General features: G+C 38.8%; 1 long non-coding RNA gene across 1 annotated transcript in view; it reads right to left on the bottom strand.

The window, feature by feature from the left end:
• LOC308622194 overlaps positions 1-19,564 on the bottom strand; it is a 207,851-nt gene extending 188,287 nt beyond the window's left edge. The window contains exons 1-2 of the long non-coding RNA XR_014016577.1: positions 19,224-19,564; positions 5,076-5,159 (exon numbers count right to left, since the gene is read on the bottom strand). This is a non-coding gene — a long non-coding RNA (uncharacterized lncRNA). The remainder of the gene's footprint in view (positions 1-5,075; positions 5,160-19,223) is intronic.
• Positions 19,565-20,932: the final 1,368 nt, after the last annotated feature.

The following is a 20,932-nucleotide window of genomic DNA, read 5'->3' as shown; positions in this document are numbered from 1 at the left end:
AAGGGCACGTGAAAAGCCCTTCTCGCTCCCCAGGAGCTAGAGGGAAGGGTTTCAAGTCTCTTGATTCCAGCAAAGCAAAGAGAAGCAAGATAAGACTGTTGAAAGGTCAGCCTTGACAGCTAAGTGCTGAATTTCCATGTCTCTAGCTGTTTGACTAAGACATCTATGTGGAAAGTGAAAAACCCAACCACTTTTACAGATGATTTGTCTGTGTGGTACCAAATGTCCTGATTTCCCCTTTAGCGACTAGAAGATTTGAAAACAAAGTAACCACTGAAGTATCAACCGTGGATCAGATCTCTCATTACATGGAATTTTCTTGCAGAATATTGAACTCTAAATAATGGGACTTTTGCAATAGTTGATAACCCATAATTATTTTTACAAAGGCTAAGCCTTGTGAATGTACGGGTTTAAGCTGCTGAGTTGATATGACTCAAAGATCTACTTTATTGCATGACCTATTAAAAAAATCTCTTACACTGCCCTGTGCAGGTATTTCCACCTTAGAAACTAATTTGTTTTTTTTTCCTCAGGAGGTTCCCCTTTTAAAATCCAAAATCCTTGGTTCACCTTGGGAGGGGAAATTTATTGATTGTTTTCTAAGATGATGGGTAAGGCAAGGGGTCTTAGTGAAATGGACTCAGTATCTATGCCCTGCAGAGAGGAGATGGTAAATGCAGAAATGTCCAACAGGGGCTGAAAGAGCTCTAAAGCAAGACTGGCTATCTTTGTGGCATGCAGTGTCAGGATCAGTTCCCTTATAGGCCACTGGCAAAAAAGGAGACATGACCTCCCACTGGACAGATATTGGTCACTCCCAAATAAAAAGGTGAATACCCAAATGGAAAATGAAAGTTCTTTTGTATGTGTGTACACACTAGTGTATATACTACACTAGTAAAATTAGTATTTGGAGGATTTTATTGTTAAGGTTGTCATTTCTGAGATTGAAAGAGAGAGAGCGAGCCAAAATGGAAAAAACAGAGACCTTGGAGTCACTTTCTCTGAGGCAAGTTAAGTGAAACCAAAACTCTACTAGGGATAGATTTGCGGGTAAATGCAATAAAAGCAAAATCTAATTTTCAAGGGAGATCACATCTGAAAAAGATGAATGTCATGAAACTTGTTTTTGTTGTCACTGTTGTTTTCATTGGGGAAAAACAAAATGACTCACAAATTCCAGTTTGCTTTGAAAGGAGACATATTTGAGGGGTGCTTCAGCAACTTCACAGTGCAGAAGGAAGGTTTTAACATAATATCTCTTTCAGCAAGCTAGTTTATCATACTTAACAGAAATGACAGCAGAAGGAAAAAAAGGATGGGAAACCATTCTGGGGTGAGCAAAGGGTGACAACAGGATGGGAAAATCCAGCTTCACCAAATATTTATTCATGCTTATATAAACCTCAGTTAGCTATCTTCAAATCCTAAGTCTCTGCTGAAGAAAAGAAGCATTTGGAAATGCAACTTGGAAGTTGGTTGATGTCAGTTATTTTGCTGCATTGTTGATTAATGTAATTGAAGTATATATTACAGAAACAGAAAAGGAAATGTGACTTCTTCAGGGACCCATTAATTTCTTAAGGATAAAGTGTTCGAAGGTTCAAAGGCTTTGTTGAAGCTTATTTTAAATTTAAAATTTCCATTGCCAAGGGATTGATTACCATTCTTATATTAGCTTTGTCAAACACCAAGTTGATCTTAGTTCTTTCAAAGTTTTGTGGCACTTAACTGTTTTCACAGCATTTTTTTTTTTTAAAGAGAAGCCTATCTTACAAGTTCTCCCAAGGACAGACTTGTTTTCCCTTTACAAGAACAGCAAGATGAAAATTTCTAAAGTCTTAAAAAGAGCAATTCCCACCCTCCCCATCTTTGGGATCTTGAAAGTCATTTCTGCAAGTCAGGTACAGCACCTCCTCATTCAAACACTTTCCCATATTAATTTCTGTTTGGCTTTAAAACATCAATTTATTTAAGTGGCTTTGGGCATCTGAAGCTTAGTTATGTTGTTTAGGGACCCCTCAGTCAGATTCGTTAAGCTTTTCCCATCTCTCCACCCCAGTGACTACACATAGTTCCTTTTATAACTCTCTGCTCTCTTCCTCTGATCACTGTTTAAGGCACTCGCATAAACACGGCCCTTCGAAAGTAAGCCAAGATGTCCCAAGCACCCGTCTTTACTTGTACTGTCCCAACAGTGAACGCGTTAGTTCAAGAAGTCAGACAGCAGCGTTTCTGGATCCTTGGAAACCCAGCCAAAAAGAAAACCATCATTTCATATAAGAGCAAGAACAGGAAATATGCCATTAGGAAATCAAGGTTAAGGTGGCACTGCCATCCACCCAGATGAAGGTGGTCTGAGAGGACTGTGAAGCCACGTTAGAAACGAAAGCATTATGACCCAGGGCTTTGCCACGGGAAATCGATAACAAGATTGCTGACATCCTAAGAGCACTTCAACAGAAAGTCTTTTTTTCTTACAACGAGAAACGTACTTTTCTCCTCATCAATTTTGCTTTTCCCTACCCTTCCCGTCCTGATGCTACTGCATGGTATTGGGAATGTGATGTCCAGCCAGCAGAAGGCACCCTGCTGGGCTTCGCCTCCTTCCAGGTTGTCTCCAGGTCATACATGGAGTTGCAGGTGCACTGGTGGGCTCAGACCTTGAGAACTGTCCCTCCACAGCAGCACCCAGCCTCGAGTCCATGCAGCCCTGAGAACTGTTTGGCCTTGGCTAACGAGGACACATATCCTCTCATCTGGTGTGGGAGATTTTGCCTCAAGAAATGCTGTCACTCACACTGACTTTATTTTCAGTGTCTTCTATTTGAGCCCAATTTAGGGGATGACTGTCTGGATCCTATTGCAAATATCTGGAGGGCAGCTGCGGGCCGGGTCTGGGTGGAAGAAATATGACTTTGAAGATGCTCCCCTTCCCTTGATCCTCCCACAGTGGTGTATTCTAGGCCTGCTCCTTGTTCCAGATCTTTGTCTCAGCCTTCTCCCTGCCAGCCACCCCACCCCCGGCACAAACATACTCCAACTACCTGCTTCTGAATCCTCCAGTCTCAGAGAATTGGTAGGAGAATCTGGCCTGAAATGGCTTTAATGTGCTCCCAATCTCTAGTAACATTTGCTTGTTAACTAGCTCTCTACCCCTTGGCTGAAAATAGTGAGGGGTGTGTGTGTGTGTGTGTGTGTGTAAATAGATAAAAATGAGTGGTGAAGACATTTGGGGACTGGGATGCATGGGGAGCAGTTTCCCATCACGTTAAAGTGGGAGTGGCGCTGATCCACTGATGTACACAGACAGCCAAACGCCCACAGGTGGGCCCTTACTAAAGGCAATCGATGATGGTGATGATGATATGAACTGGGGAGGAAGAGAAAATATGATATGGAGACACAAAACAGAGGCTACAGTTGCACTGATGCTAAAAAATATCCCCAGTGGGTGGCTGGTGGGCAGCATGGAGAAACACTTAAGGGGGCTGGACTTTACCTACACAGTCCAGCTAAACACCCCCTCCTGGGTATCACATTCCAGTCTGGTAAGCACTGGAGGGGGGCTAAACTGTCCCTCTCATGGACAATTCAGAGGTGCTGGGTTTTTACATCATTTTTAAACTTTGCAGGTAAGTTTCCTCTATACCTAAGAACCTGGGGACGCCCTCGGCATTCTCCACTCTCAAAGAGCTTTCCTCTGCGAGGAGCTGCAAGAATAGAGCTGGTGAGTGGCCTCTGCTCATTGTTTTTGATTAATGCTAAGAGGGTGAATGCATTGGCAGGGACTTCCCCCTCCCCATTTCTTCAGCATTCAACAAACACAGACCAACATCCTCCTCCTAGGGTCAGGCACTGTCCTAGGCTTTCAGGATATAGAGGAGTAAGTGGTCCCTTCCAGGAGTTGAGGATGTAGGTTGTATTATCACCATTTGGCAGATGACAAAACAGAGCAGGAGGGGTTAAGTGGCTCAGAACCAGGATTTCCTAAAATCAGAACCTAGTTTCCTAATAACTTCACTAGTTATTCAATTTGAGAATTCGAAGGCTACAAGAGACTTTTATGCTTTTCACGGTCATTTCTCCTTCAGGGGAGGAGGCACAGAAACCAACCTAGGAGACAACTCTCCCCCATCATTATCTCCATTAAATGGATGGAGAATCTGAGCTGGAGTGGTTGTGACATGGCCAGTCATACTCTGCTACCAGGGCCATGCTACTGCTATGTCTCTACCAGTTTGTCCAACCCCAGTCACCTTTACAGACAGGCCTAGCTCCACCTTTCAATACCATCCTAGACCACTGAATGCTGCTGATGGTGAATAAGAGCATGGCTACAGTGTTATATGAAAATCAACCCTGCAGATGTGGTTTTCACCACTGCAGTGTAGTAGCTGAGAGCATAAACTTGTGAGTCAAACAGACCTGGATTTGAATCACTATTAGCATACTTTAAACCTGAGGAAACGGAAGCATATAGAGTTTGTTACTTGCCCAAGACCACATAGCTTGTAAGTACAAAAACCACGCCAGAGTGTGACCTGTTCCTGTCTTACTCCAGAACCTACTCTTATTTCACTCTGGGATGCTATCTACCCACATTAATCCCAGCATTTATTGATAATAGGAACTATTCATTAGGCATTTCCTATGTGTCAGAAACTATACAAAGCCCTGTACATATACTGTCTCCTTGAATTATCTTCCATTTTTCTTTATAATTACCTCCATTTTATAGAAGAGGGAAGGAGGCCTAGAGAGATTTAATAATGTGCCACAGCTAGAAAGTAGTAGAACTCAAACTGGATCCCAGGATTGGGATTGTCTGACTCTGAAGCTCATTTTCTTAAGCACTGTGTATGTTGTTTAGACAAGAGATCTGGAAAGGACTGATGGATTGGTGTCATATTTAAAATTTCCATTCATCACTGGGTACAAGTTTCCATCACTGCCTTCTTGGATACAGAAGAACTGAGTGTTCGGTTCAGAAATGCAGGTTAGTGATTAGTAGCACAGGAGAAACAAATCTACAGAAACACAGGCCCTCAAATCTTTGATTTAAGAGTTACCTTTCAGATCATGTAGTCCAACTTCTCTTTTAGTTCAGAAAGTGGATGTTTTCATATCCCTGCCAGATGGAGGAGATCCCATACCTAAAAAGGAGAGTTCCAGCCTGGATTATCTAAAATCTATTTTTTCTGAAATTTGATTTACTTAAAAGAGCCAAGATACTGAATATCAGATTGGGTTTGCTAATACTGATAAATGTGGTGCTATTTTTTTTTTTTTTTTTTTTTTTGCGGTACGCGGACCTCTCACTGTTGTGGCCTCTCCCGTTGCGGAGCACAGGCTCCGGACATGCAGGCCCAGCGGCCATGGCTCATGGGCCCAGCCGCTCCGCGGCATGTGGGATCCTCCCAGATCAGGGCACGAACCCGTGTCCCCTGCATCGGCAGGCGGACTCACAACCACTGCGCCACCAGGGAAGCCCTGTGGTGCTATTTTTAATTAGCCTTGACTTCCAAATGGATTTCATACTGTGCTTTTCTGTGTCTTCTATGCTTTAAAAAAAAAAAAAAAATATATATATATATATATATATATATATATATATATAATCACTCCCACAATTCGAAGAACTGCTATTTTTATTTTTATTTTTTTATTATTATTTTTTATTTATTTATTTATTTTTTTTGCGGTACGCGGGCCTCTCACTGTTGTGGCCTCTCCCGTTGCGGAGCACAGGCTCCGGATGCGCAGGCTCAGCGGCCATGGCTCACGGGCCCAGCTGCTCCGCAGCATGTGGGATCTTCCCAGACCGGGGCACGAACCCGCGTCCCCTGCATCGGCAGGCGGACTCTCAACCACTGCGCCACCAGGGAAGCCCAGAACTGCTATTTTTAAAGAGAAATGAACAAATCAGATTTCATTAGTATTAAATGGTGAGGTGGAAACATCATAGGCCTCAGGGTTAAACAAACCTGGCTGTTGAATCCCTGCTCTGTTCCTTATAATTTGTGTGACCTTAGCCTCTTTTTCACCTCTCTGAGCCTTGGTCTCCATCTGTCAATGGTGTTTCTACCTACCTTCCAAGACTGTGTGAAAAGTAAATGAGATATTGGTGTAAATCACTTGTTAGATCTCTTCCCTCCTTTCCCCTTTTATTCTTTTCACCAGTTAAAAGTAAAGCTTTCAGGGGGCGAGGGCAGCTCAGGGTGGGGCTGGGGAAGGGGGAATGTTATACTGAAGTTCCTAAAAGTGTTTGGTAAATGATGCATCACAAAGTCCTAAGGTTCTTCCCACAGTGTCTTGGGATGACAGCTAATGAACACAGAAACATAAAACAGATAAAAAGGAAGTTGGACAAGAAGGAGGAGGAGGTAGCTGAGATACAGTAAGAAAACATTTCAAGATTCTATAGCATTATAATTTAAGTTCTCATCTGCATCTCATTATCTTAATAATCCAAAACAACAGCCCTTCAATGTCTCCCACAGAAGGAGGATGGGAAATGATTTTTCTGGACAGGGTCCCCAGCCTCTCCATCACGTTAGATATTATTTCCAAATGTTGAGTGTCAAGGGAGTGTTTCACATTCTCCTAATTATTAAACAGTTTGGCTCTCTTTGGGGAGGGGATGAGTTTAGCAACCCACAGAGCAGCCTCCTAGAATAGACTTCTCTGGAATTCCAAAACTCCGACAGGAATACAGCGTGGTATGTGGAGCCTCTGTAAGAAGTACTTTATCCAATCTGCATCCTCCTTTTGGGGTCTACAGGCTAAACTCAGTTCAATCGGCCATGTAGGATTTATTTCATTTTTTTTCTCCTGGAAAATATAATGATATTTGAGAAGTATTTACTTTGAAATATTTCAAACTTACAAAGGAGTTGCAATAATAGTGCAAGGGATCTTACATACCCTTCACACAAATTCCTCAAATGTTAACGTTTATAGCACAGTTGTTTTAATTATTATCTCTCTAATTATATATAATTATTATCATTACTGTTTTCTAAAACCATTTGAGAACAAGTTAGAGATATGAAGCCTCTTTACCCCTAAATATTCAGTGTATTTCCTAAAAATAAGGGCACTTTCCCACACAAACATGGTACAATTATTATAATCAAGAAATTAGTGGTGCTACAACACTGTTATCTAATCCTTGGACCTTATTCAAATTTCACTGTTGTCACAACAATAGACTCTATGACAAAAGGATGCAATCCAGAATCAGACATTGCCTTTCATCTCTTTAGTCTCCTTTAATCTTGAACTCTTCCTCTGTCTTTGTCTTTTAGGACGTCGATAATTTTGAAGACTATAGGCCATTTATTTTGTGGAATGCCCCTGAATTTGGATTTTCAGGTTATGTATATTTGGCAGGAATATCCTCGGAGATATGATGGCTGTTTCTCAATGGGTCATACCAGGAAGCACCTGATGTCAATTTGTCCTATTTTACCGTCCTAATTTGAGATTGTTGTTCTCTTTGTAATTAATAAAAATCTTGTAGGAAAATACTTGGAGACTATTTAAACATTGTCTTTCTCCTCAAACTTTAACTCACTAGTTTTATCCTTTAAACTAATTTAGAACTTTCCCCTTTTTGTAACTTTTGGCTAAAAAAATAACAAAGTTGTACTAGTAATTAAAGTTCATGTCCCCAGAAAGGCATATATAAGAAGGGTGCACTTTGAGATACACGAGGTTGTCCCATGACAGAGCCCAGATGCCCAGAGACCAGGCTTGTGTTCTCTGGTGTCTCTAAGGTCCCTGTGTCTTTTAACAATTCCTTCCACTCCCCCTGGGAGAGAACTCTTTCAAACAGTCCTCCAAGCTGGGGCTGGGACAAACTGGCCCCCTGCCAGCCTCCAGAGAATCTCCCATGCCTGTCTTACTCCCATCCCTGAGACGACAGTCTGGTGTCTTGTTTTGGGGGCTTTTTGCAGAGCTTTTGTCTTTTTGAGTCTGTAGATCTCTTTATGACGGCTTCTTATTGTTTACACTGGAAATTGTTAGCTTTTGCCTTTGGCAGGGCCCTAAGCTCCGAGCCCCGTGTCTGAACTGGTAGACTAGAGTGGTGACCCGAGTTGGGGGACCATCAGAAGGGCAAGGAGAAGGCCCCACCACCATGTGAGAGCTCAGGCTCTTTATTCTTCAAAAGACCCTATGCAAATGCAAACAGCTTGAGAGAAGCTGTACCTTAAGCACAGCAAACAGGTCTCCTCAGGAGCCCTTGTCCCATTTGGGGGTCTTCCCACCGCAGTCCCAGGTGTGCTCTCCCTGTCCTTTCCCCTCTACTCCCACACAGGACACAAACTTGGGGTTGGCCTTTTCCTTTCAGGTCCTGCTTTCTTATTTTGAAACAAATGGAGAAAAAATTAAAAAGAAACAAAATGTCATTATTTTCTGTCTACCTAGGGTCCAGTGAAGATTTTAAGTGCCACAGTCTGCAGCACCTGCCATGGTCACTTGGACTGCCAGTGCTGGAACTGCTGAGCCCAGCCTTGGTAGCCACAGCCACAACCCACTCCAGAAGAAGCCAGATGCTTGCTTGCTTCCTTCCTTCCTTCCATCCTTCCATCCTCCCCCCTCCCTCCTTCTTTCTTTCTTCTCTCCCTCCCTCTCTCCCTTTCTTTCTTCTCTCCCTCCCTCCCTTCTTTTTCTTTCTTTCTCTTTCTTTCTCTCTTTTCTTCCTTCCTTTCTTTTTTTCTTTCTTCCTTCCTTTCTTTCTTCCTTCCTCCCTCCCTTTCTTTCTTTTCCCTTTCTTGCTCCCCTCCCCCATCTTTCTTTCTTTTTTAAGAAATCCATGATATGAATTGAAGTACAATAGGTAGTTTTTTTTGTTTTTTTTTTAGAAGATGTTGGGGGTAGGAGTTTATTAATTGATTTATTCATTTTTGCTGTGTTGGGTCTTCGTTTCTGTGCGAGGGCTTTCTCTAGTTGTGGCAAGCAGGGGCCACTCCTTCACTGCGGTGCGCGGGCCTCTCACTATCGCGGCCTCTCTTGTTGCGGAGCACAGGCTCCAGACGCGCAGGCTCAGCAGTTGTGGCTCACGGGTCTAGTTGCTCCGCGGCATGTGGGATCCTCCCAGACCTGGGCTCGAACCTGTGTCCCCTGCATTAGCAGGCAGATTCTCAACCACTGCGCCACCAAGGAAGCCCCGGTAGTTTTTTAAATTGAGATATAGTTCACATACCATACCGTTTGCCCATTTAAAGTGTACAATTTGATGGTATTAGTATATTCACAGAGTTGCCCAACTATAACCACAATCAAATTTAGAACATTTACATTGCCCCAAAAAGAAACCCAATACCCAATAGCACTGACTCCCAAGGGGCAGTTTAAAAATGACAGACGCTGCTTCTTGAGCAATATTTGCCCATCTTTCGTTCTTTTCCTGGACTTAACTATTCAGTCACTATCTTTCAGAAGAGCTGTGCCTGCAGTGGGCTCTCTGAGAAGACTTAATTGATGGCAGCTATGCAGTTGGGTTTCCTTCCCTAGGGAGCACTAATGTGAACTTTGCTTAGTAAACTTTGATTTAGAATTTCTTCTGACTTGTTCCCTGGAGAATCATGAATGGGTTATTCTTAGGAAGTGACAGGATTATGGGAATCATCTTTTCTAGGATTTACAGTTTTAGTAGCACTTTCATATACACAATGTTATTTTATTCTCTCAAACAACAGTCAGAAGTAAAAATAACAATAGAATTCACTTATTAAGTGCTTATTCTGTGCTTGGCAACTCTGAGTAGTTCCCATACATGCATTAACTCATCTGATCCTCAAGCACCAGATGAGACAGGGCTCTGGTAAAATTAGCCAGAAATGCAGAGAGGTTAAATGATGACAAGCCCAAGATCGTAGAGCTGGTAAGGGCAGAGCTGAGATGTGTGCATATGCAGTTTGACTCCAATCTGAACTCTAAATACCACTCTTAATTGCCTCTAGTGTTCCCATTTTGGAAGCAAGGACTGAGGCTTTGAGAGGTTATACGTTATAAGAACAACTAGTTAGGACCTGAATACAAGTATTTGGACCCCAAGCTTAATGCTATAATGAGGTAACATGCCTCCTCCATCAATGACTTAATTCAGCATCTTGCCAGGTACACAGAATCAAGTCCTTCAGCTAAGCCAAACAAACAAACAAAAAGAAATAGAAAACATATCTAGTTGAAACTTCATCTCTTAAACTGCAGTGTCATTATTGTGACATTATAAGATTGGCTATACTTTTGGTGGGCCAGAAGCGTTTTTCAAACCTATCTCTAAGGTCAGTTTTTCCTTCCTATTTGTGCCTCCTTTTGAAACCTCTCTTGATTTCTCTTTCTCCGTGTTTCCTATTCACAAACAGGGAATGAGCCACATGGATTTAATAACCAGGACACTGATTCATGTAGACTTTCATCTAATCAGAAAGAACAGTGGCAGGTCCAAGAACTCATTTGATTGTATATCTTTTTAAAAGAGTTGACACACATGTCCTTTAGAGTAGAGAGAAAATAGTAAAATTTAAAAAGCAAAAGCCAGCTCAGACCTGCCAGATGCAATGATCGGTTACACAGAAGAGATCCATGGAATTCTGAAGCCATTTGGGTTTTGTTATGTTTGCTGAAACAGCACCAAGTGTGATCTCTACTGCTTTAAACAGCTTAATGACTTTTGGATAAGCCTTCAGAGTTAAATGGTTAAATCACCAAATGCTCCAAAAAATAATTATGCAAACAATTTTCTGGCTAATTATCTAACATGAACAGAAGCACACAGCTGCTAAGATATGTAATTGCTGTTTCATCAGGGCTGGCTATTGTATATACCTGGTTCCTTTACTGATCTCAGTGTGGTTTGGTGGGAGGCCACTAACATAATATCTCATGAAATGAGCAAGTTAAAAGTCCCAGCTCTGGTCCAGCTAGTCACTCACTTTGATTGTTTTTTTAAGGGAATGGATTAAATCAAATCCATCCATAGTGGACAAGCACATAACTAGTATGTACATTTGTGTGGTATATCTAAGTCTTGGGCATGTATATTTAAATGTCCAATGTGGATAAATATAAATATTTTAACTTATTGGATATAAAAGGTACATATAGAAAACTTGCACATATCATAATTGTCCAGTTTACAAATGAGCACTCTCATGTAACCAGCCCCCAAAGCAAGAAATGGAACTTCACCAGGACCACAGAAGCCTCCTTTGTGCTTCCAATTTCTACTCCCTCCAAGGGTGGGTACTATCCTCACTTCTATCAACAGAGATTAATTGTACATGTTTTGCACTAAATTTAAATAAAACCATACAACGTATATCCTTTTGTGCCTAGCTGCTTTCATATAATACCATGTTTGTAAAATTTATCTATATTGTTGCAATTTGTTCAATTCTCATTGCTGTATAGTATCTCATTGTGTGAACACTACAATTTACCATTCTGCTGTTAATAGGTCTTTGGATAGTTTCTGGTTTGGGGATATTATTAATAAATCTGCTATAAATATTGAGTACATCACTTGGTAAACATATCCATGCACCTGGGTCTATACCTAGGAGCAGAATTGCTGGGCTGTATGGTGTGTGTAACTTCAGCTTTAGTAGATGCTGCCAAACAGTTTCCCCAAACAGTTGTGCCAGTTTTCATCCCCACCAGCACTAGAGGGAAGTTGGGATGAATGTTGTAAAGAAGTCTAACTGATGCTTGCTAAATTTTAAAGGATGGTGTGGAGTGAGGAAGAAGAGTGAATGGTAGGTCTAATGGAAAGTGTTCCAGAAATATGGCCTTGTGAGGAAAGGATAAGGTTGGAGAAAGAAACCTGGTGGAGGAAGCAGTCACGTTCAAGGTCATTTGGTAGATAGGAGAAGACTCCATGGATGTTTATCACCCACTCTGTTGTCTTCTGTAGTATGTGACATGGTCCTAGTGAATCACCCCAGGCCTTTCTTCCTTTTCTCTTTAGTCCACGTGGCATGTGCTCAAGGGCTGCTCAGGTCTGAAGGCCACTCTGGAGACTTGGAGATGCCTTCCCTCTCACCTGGCTGCCCATGCTGCGGTATATGTATACTTAACACAGATATCTGGCCCTTCTGATGATAGGGGAATGAAGGATGAGAAGTGAGGAGCAGACAAAGAGAAATCAGAGAGAACAGAATGAAAATCTGAGTCGAGACCAGTTATCTGGTTGTGTAACTTTAAGCAAGTCACTCAATTCCTCTCATGGCTTTGTTTTCCTCAGCTACAAAAAATTGAAGGCAACAATTCTTAACTCACTAGGTTTATTTGATGATCAAATGAATTAAAAAAGAATATATATGGAAATGTTTTGGAAACTTTAAAAAGCAAACACTTGTTGTCTTTTCTACAGGGTATTATAATTAATACTCAAATCATCACTTTAAATAGAAATGTATCTCCAAGTGGTATCAGTTCCATTTTGCTATTCAAATTTGCTATTCAAATTTATTGTGTTAACAGAATAAGAAATAATCCTTCTCAGTAACGTTAACAGGAGTTACAAACAAAAATGTCTAAAATAGTGGCATTTACCCAGGATTACCCAGAATTCATTGGGTTCAGTCATCCAGACCTCCATCCAGACTTGCATCCATTAATTAATTATTTTAACAAACATGTTTATTGAGTATGTACCCTTTTGTTTTAGGATGATTCTAGGCAGAGATTCACAACAGGATTCAAAGATGGACTTCAAGGGGTCCCTGAACATTCTGATTTTATATGGAGAAGAATGTGGGGGGTGACTTCTGTCATCAGATTCTCACAGAACTCTGAAAAACCCACCCTCTCCAAAAATAAGGTTAAGAAGCACCGTTTCAGGGATTTGTAGGATAAAGGAATATGAACTCTATATAAAATAATATGTGATTATTTATATAAGAAATTCAAATTAAGTTGACAATAGACTCCCCATTAGCAATAATAGATGCCACAGAATAACAGAATAATATCTTTAAAATGCTGAGGAAAAATAAATATTAACTAAGAATAATATATCAAGCTTGATTATTATTCAAGTGTGGGGTGAAATAAAGAAAGACACTTTGAGAAAAAAACAAAAAACAAAGATTGAGAGAGTTTACCAACTTTAGACCCTTGTCAAAATAACTATCAATAAATATTATCCAAGAAACAGGGATTTTAAGTGCAGAGTAAAAATGTAAGAGGGAATCATGAGCAAAAAAATATTGTGAACATGGTTGTAAATTTAAAGAAGCAGTGTCTTAAAAAAATCAATTAGGCCGTTGTTTAAATAACAAGAAACTAAAATGCTAGATGACAATAACATGGACAAGGGAGTGGGAGAGGCTGAAATTATAAACTCCAAGTTCATTGTATTATTCAGGAGGAAGATAGAGATAGGCTTAATTTAGACTTTAAGCAAGTATGCCTTTTAAAATTGAAGAGTAATGCTCAAGGAATAAGGGAAAATGTGTAATTTCAAAACACGAACATGCAAAAGAAATGATTAAAGAATTCTAGAGTGATCTAATAAGAAACAGGAAGAAAAAAATATATATATGCTAAGAAAAAACAAAACATAGTAGAAAAAGTCTAGATACATTAGTAATCTCAGGAAATGTAGACAGATTAAACTGGCTTGTTCAAAAGTAGAGATCAGATCATTTTTAAGAAACACAATACATTATGTGCTGTTTACAAGAGTTGTACCTAAAACATAATGATGCTTAAAGATTGAAAGGGATGAGAAAAGATAAAACAGGTAAAGAATAATATTGCTGGAGAAGCAATATTCAGGCAAAAAAAGCATCATTTGGAATAAAGTCATGATATAATCACTGAAGAGCAGTTCACAGGGAAACAATAGTAATGCTGAATCTGTATGTTCTGAGCAAAACAGGGTCCTGGCTTATAAAATAAATGTGACAAATCTCTCTTAATGGGAAATATTTTTGCATGCCTCTTTTCATAAACTGATCATAAGCAGTAAAAATTGATAAAGATATAAACATTTTGAACAACATAAGTAACTGGCCAGGCTTAAAGGAGACCTGTATAGAAGAAGCCTGTATTCCTCATATAGAGAATTCACATTGTTTTCAAGTACACATTGAAAATACTGACCACAAAAGAAGTCCTAAGAAGTACCAAGGAATCGAGAACACTGACCACATTCTCTTTCTATAATGCAATTATATCAGACATCAACAACAAAATGCCTCCCCCCAAAATACCCCATATATTTGGAAATGAAAATCATCTTATAAATATTCATGAATCAGAGAAGAAATAATAATGGAACTTATGAGATATTTAGAACTGAATGACCACAAATCACTACCTAGAAAAACTTGTGGGATGCCAGCATAGCCTTAAATTTACATTTATTAAAACAATGTGGACACTGCAATGATAAAGCTAGGCAACACTATTGTGGAAGAGGAAAAGATCGGGGAAATTTTCAAAGGAGGAATGTCCGATCTGAGAATTTAAAGATAGGGAAGAAGAAGAGGTAGAGGAGGAACCTGGAGGAGAATATTCTTGGAAAAAAAGAAAAATCAGTGGTAAATTATAAATAAGAAGGAGCTACTGTGCTTAAAGATAGTTACATTGGGTTTGTTGGAGGCTTGTTTTAGACATACCCTCTGAGTTTTGTTACACAAAAAATTCCTTTAAAGTTAAAAGAGAAAATTCTTAAAGTAATAAACCTGTAATTGGATTGGCCATTTATAGCACAAAATAATTGGTTTGAAAGTTATAAGGAGTTTGGAGCAGTTTCATACACCATTAGGTGGTAATCCCTGAACCAGCAGTAGGAAATGGTCCCTAGAAGAAGATACTGTGAAGGAATTAGGATAATTGACTTCAAAACTACATACTGGGGTTTCAATTCCTGCAATGGAAGAATAGCTTTTTATTGGATTAATGCTTCTGCAGATACTAGACAAAATATAAAAAAGAGCTGTTGGAAGGCACTGAACAGTGCCTACTTCTGTAGGCAGAAACAGGGAAGCAGCTGGGCCATGAAAGAAGGGAGTTTGTCCTCTGAGCAGATTCCCAGACTGCATGCTACACAGGGTGCTAGAGCTTAAGCAAAAAAACCTACTGTCTTTTTTGCCTGAAGGGTCAGAGGAAAGAGTGTGGGATAAATAGAATGGTTGGAAATGGAGGGTGTGGATCCCAGAAAGGAGGAAGCCATGGTAAAGGAGGGGACTAGACTCTGCATATAAACTCCGTTCAAAACCATAATTGACTTCTGAGCAGTACAGGCACAAGTGGGATTCCAAATATCCCAAGGAGAAAATGACATCTAGGCAGCTGAGAGAGCTGAGGAAAGATTGCTGCTGCTGGAACCACAGGGGAAACTGCAGTTTGAGTCTTGACAAGTTAGAAGAGCTTGGTAAACTCTTTGGACTTGACATCGAAACACCAGAGAGACCTTAAGAGTAAAGACCATATAACAGAATTAATGGGTTTACTCTAAAACTAAGGAAAAATGAAAATAGATCCAGTAGAGCATAAAACCAAGCCTACAAAAGTTTATGGTGATCTGTTAATAATTTGACTGCTTGCTGGAACAAAATTTGACACTCTTCAGTATAAGATTACAGGATACAGAGTCTCTCCAATGTATCATTGTGACACACAGCCAAGAGAAAAATCAATCAGTAAAAACAGACTGATAAGTGCCCCAGATATTGGAATTATGGGATGGGAATTTCAGGAGAGAATTAAAGACTGAAAAGGAACCAGATGGAAATCCTAAAACTGAAAAATACATTATCTGACATTTTAAAAAATCTTAAATGAAAATTAACAGCTTATAGAGAAAAAAATTTTTTTAAATCATGAAACTTAAAGGCAGACCAATAGAAATTATCCAAACTGAAATGCAGAGAGCAAAAAGATTGGGAAGAGAATGAACATGTGTGTCAGTATCAGGTGACCTCATACAGGTGTAAATTGAGTTCCAGAAGGAGAAGAGAGAAATAATAGCGAAAGAAAAAATACTTCAAGAAATAATGGTTCAATATTCTTTTAATAGTTCAATATTTTTAAAGTTGATTAAAAATAAATTTAGCATCCCATGGATCAAAGATGTTGAATGAATCCCAGTGGATAAATATTAAGAACCACAGCACAATAAACACTAAGATAACCACATCTTGGAACATCATAGACAAACTGCTGAAAACCAGAGATAAAGAAAAAAATCTTAGCACAGTCAGGGAAAAAGACACATTAAATATAGGGGACAATGATTACAATAACTGCTGACTTCAGAAGCAGTGAAAGCCAGAAGATGATGGAAGGACATCTTTTAAAACTCATCATCTAGAATTTTATATCTAGGGAAATATCTTTAAAAATTAAAGTGAAATAAAGACATTTTTAGGCAGATAAAAGCTGAGAACATTTGCACCTGCAGAACTGACCACAAAAAAGTGCTAAAGATTCTAAATGTGTAAATTAAAAAAAATTTTAATCTAAAATGCTAGAAGTTATTTAAAGGGGAAATGATATAAGTTGGAAATTCAGATCTCTAAGAAGAAAGTATGAGTAATAATAATGGTAAATATGTGGGTAATTATAAAATACTACTTTCCCTTTTTAAAAAAAATCTCTATAGGTCAGCTGATAAACAATTTATCGTGGAGTGTTATAACAGATGTAGCAGTAAAATATTTGATAACAATAGCACAGCAAAGGGCCAGGGTATAAAAGGAATTGTACTGTTGCAAGTAGTACAATATTAATTCAACATAGACTGTGCTAGGTTAAGGATGTGTATTGTAATTCCCAAGAAAAGATATAAAGTATAGGAAAAAAAGCCAACAGAGGAGAATATTGAATAAAATACTAAAAATTCATTGATTATCACAAAAAATAACACAGGAAAAAGGAAACAAAGAACAGAAGAGGCAAAAATAGCTAGAAAGATAATAGACTTAAACCCAATTATATCAATAATTAGATGAAATGTGAATGGATTAAACACTCCAATTAAAAGGCAAAGATTATCAGACTGGGAAGAACAACAACAAATAAGACCCAACTATATCCTGTTTAGAGGAGAGGTACTTTAAATATAAAGACACAAGTTGAAAGTTAAAGGATGAAAAAAAATATACCATCTGCAGAATATGTGTAAGCCATATTAATATGAAAGTTGACTTCAAGACAGAATATTACCAGAGATAAAAATATTTTATCATAATGAAAAAATGAACCAATTCATCCAGAGTTGCAATAATGGTAAATGTGTATACATCTACTAATTAAACTGCATATAAAATTGAGTGGCAAAGTTGTCCCCCATTTTTTGTGGGAGAGCGCCTATCCTTTTTGTGGCTGTTGCATACCCAGGAATGATGAGAGTGGAGATAGTTTAAATAATGATTACAGGGAGTGTAATTGTATGTGTAATGTAGCTAAATGGTATGCTTCTTCCTGCCATGAAACCATATTTGGATTTCAGGTGGCAATTGTTTGTTTCTTTTTTAACTTGAAAATTTTAAATGTTACTCTTTTTATGGATATAACCCCAAGTTCATGAACTATATTTGGTGATCTCATTTGCACACTTCTCTAAGCAGGAGTTGTGACTTTGAAAATAAGCTGGGTCAACAGCCCAAGGTAGTCTATGTCATGGCCATAATGTCTCTTGTGGTGAGGCCATTCCTTTGGTGTTTCTTTCTGTGTGCTGGGCTACAGTTGGTCCCACAGATTGCTGAAATCCTGGCATTAGAGACAGCAATCAGTATGCAGTCTTTTTGCTTTACCATAATAATCACATGCATGACAACACATTGAGTCATCCCACTATTTAACATTTCCCAAAGTTTCGTTTGCCATGAAGTTGTTTGGGACTCAGAAATAATTGCAAATTATAGGAAGACTATCATATTGACCCAAAAAAGTGAACAAAAGGAGACCTTCAGGGAAGGAAAGAGAGAATCAGAGATTCATTAAATTCAGAAGGATCCCTGTCAGTCATCTTGAAGAGCATTTTATAAATTTAATGAACATAAAAATTATCTGTGGATGTTGTTAAAGTGCAGATTCCCAGATCCCATCCCCAGAAGTTCAAATTTATGATCTGGGATGGGACCCAAGAATCTAAATTTTTAACAACTTCTCTGTGCAAGTAGACCTCAGATTACACTTTGAGAAACACTGATCTAGCTTCAACAGATCAGACATGACAAGTAGTTTCCAACATCTGCTTGAACCTCCAGCCATGGTGAGCTCACCACCCCACAAAGCAGCCCCATTTCATTTTAGCAAGTTCTCCCTTGTTCTCAGCCCAAGTCTATCTCTGCCTCCTTTATCTTCAGGCTCTTCTCTCGGAAGCTACACAGAATAAGTCATATATCTCTCCTTTTATGATGACCCTTTATATTTTTAATATAGTTATTGGGTCTCCTTAATACTACTAGTTACTTCAATAGTTTCTAAAATGGTATTATATCTAGACATATCACCCATCTTTATGATTGTAGTGTGTGTCTTAAAATGCAGTATCAGACCTAATAAACATATTTCAATTTATCCTCACAATTGTAAAGCTCAGTGAAGGTCATTACTTCCCCTGGTTTGCCTTCATGGGTGTTTGTTTGTGTGCTTGTTTTTAAGAATTATACTACTATACAGGTAGTATAATTTATCCAACTTTGTCCTTTTAAAATAATGTTTTGCCTATTCTAGGCCCTTTGCATTTCCATATAAATTCATAATCAGCTTATCAGGTTGTCCAAAAGAGCTTGTTGGAATTTGTTTGGATTCCACTGAACCTATACACTGATTTAGGTAAAACTGACATTTTAACAATTTTGATTCCTATGTTTCATGAACACAATATATCTCTCCATTTATGTAGGTCTTCTTGAATTTCCTTCTGCTATGTTTTATATTTTTGAAGTGGATCCCTAAGTATTTCACATTTTGATGTTATTTAAAATGTTAAAATTAAATTTCCACTTGCTAATTAAATTTCCAGGTTGCTAATATATTGACCTACAATTAACGTTTATATATGTGTAATATATATATTGTAAATGTAATGTACATGTGAACTGTAAATGTGCTAAACTCACTTGTTGTAGTTTTTTGGTAGATTCCATAGGATTTTCTATTTAGATTATAATGTCATCTGCGAATAATATATAAACACAGTTTCACTTCTTCTTTTACAACCTGGGTGCCTTTAATTTTTTTCTTACCTTATTTAACTGACAGGAACTTCTGATACAATGATGAATAGAAGCAGGGAGTGTGGACATTCATGCTCTTTTTCTGATCTTAGATGGTAGGGTAAACATCCAGACTTTCACCAGTAGGTATGATGTTAGTCGTAGGTTTTTTGTAGATGCAGTATATAAGGTTGAGGAAACTCCCATCTAATCCTACTTGCTGAGATTTGTGTGTTTTTGTTTCAAATCGAATGGAGCAGAAATCAGCATTCTTTTTTCTATAAACAGACAAACAATAAATACTTTAGGCTATCGAGGACATATGTTGTCTCTGTCACACATTCTTTGATTATTTTGTACAACTGTTTAAAAATATAAAAAACATTCTTAGCTTGTGGGCCATGGACTGTAGTTTGCTGATCCCTGATCTAGTAGTTTGTTATGCCTTCAATTCTCACAACTCACACTAGGGGGCAGTAGTATCAAATTGCCAAGCCTCCACATCCCCAGTTTTGGGGTACCAGAGAAATGGAATGAATTGACAGCTTAATTTTAGTCTTTAAATGTACTACTTTTCACTAAAGTATTCCCAGGAAGAGAGAGTAATCTCTATTTGCCTATATCGACTTAATAGTATTAAGAGAGAAGACTAAGGAGAAAGGATATAAATATTATAATAAGTAATTGAAAATCAAAATGCCTTCACATTTTACTCATCTACAACATTTCCAGTTATCAAAATACATTCTGGTCTCTGTTGGTCCAGATGGGCCAGCCACTAATTGACTCAATTCTTTCAGCCCCTTTATATTTGCAAATCAGAGTTACACTACTCATCTGTGCTCACTAACCAACTCAGGAAAGTTAAGGGTCTTCTGAGATCTCTTGGGCTCCTATTTTCTCTGTCTATTGTGTTTTGTACCAGAGACTTGCTTCTGTATGTCCAAATACTGAATGGTTTTTCATAATATTTAGGTCTCACCAGAGAAAGCAGAGCACTAAACCCCTTGAGGCTAAGACACAGCATAAAAGCAGGACAGGAGGGAAGCATGATGCATGTGCAGTAGCCCAGGCTTAGACAAAATAAGACAGTTCTGGGATCCCCCCTGCCTCCTCCACTGCTTCTCAAATGTGTGACCTTGGGCAATCCCTTTGCATGGGCCTGGCACACTGTAAGTTCTCAGCTTTCCTTGAAGAGAAGAGAAGATGGAAAAGTCTAGAACCATCATTTCCAGGGTTTTTTTTCCCTTTTTTAAAAAATTTAATTTTATGTATTTTTTTATACAGCAGGTTCTTATTAGTTATCTATTTTATACATATTAGTGTATATATGTCAATCCCAATCTCCCAATTCATCCCACCACCACCACCTCCCTGCCCCTGCTTTCCCCCCTTGGTGTCCACATGTTTGTTCTCTACATCTGTGTCTCTACTTCTGCTTTTTTTTTTTTTTCCTTTTTAATCATTGGAGTTTTTTCTTCAAACAAAACCTGTATGTCAAGCCCATAAAAATGAAACTTCTGTAGCAGAGTGGTACAGTGTCCCAGCCATATTTGTTGAGTCTATTTCTGGACCCTATCCTTATCCCCTCAGCAATATCCACTATGCCCTAGAATTTCAGGAAGCACTGTTTGAGAAACAATTGTTTGCGGCATGGACGTAGGAAATCCTATGAAGGTAACCAGACTCCATAGAGTCAGGGCAGTGAAGTATTTACAGCCTTGTTATTTAAAGTATAG

The sequence above is a fragment of the Mesoplodon bidens genome, assembly GCF_964165515.1.
Source record: "Mesoplodon bidens genome assembly, chromosome: 9".
NCBI classification, from domain to species: Eukaryota; Metazoa; Chordata; class Mammalia; order Artiodactyla; family Ziphiidae; genus Mesoplodon; species Mesoplodon bidens.
Note: the sequence above shows the minus strand (reverse complement) of the source record. Positions and strands in the feature narration are given on the sequence as shown.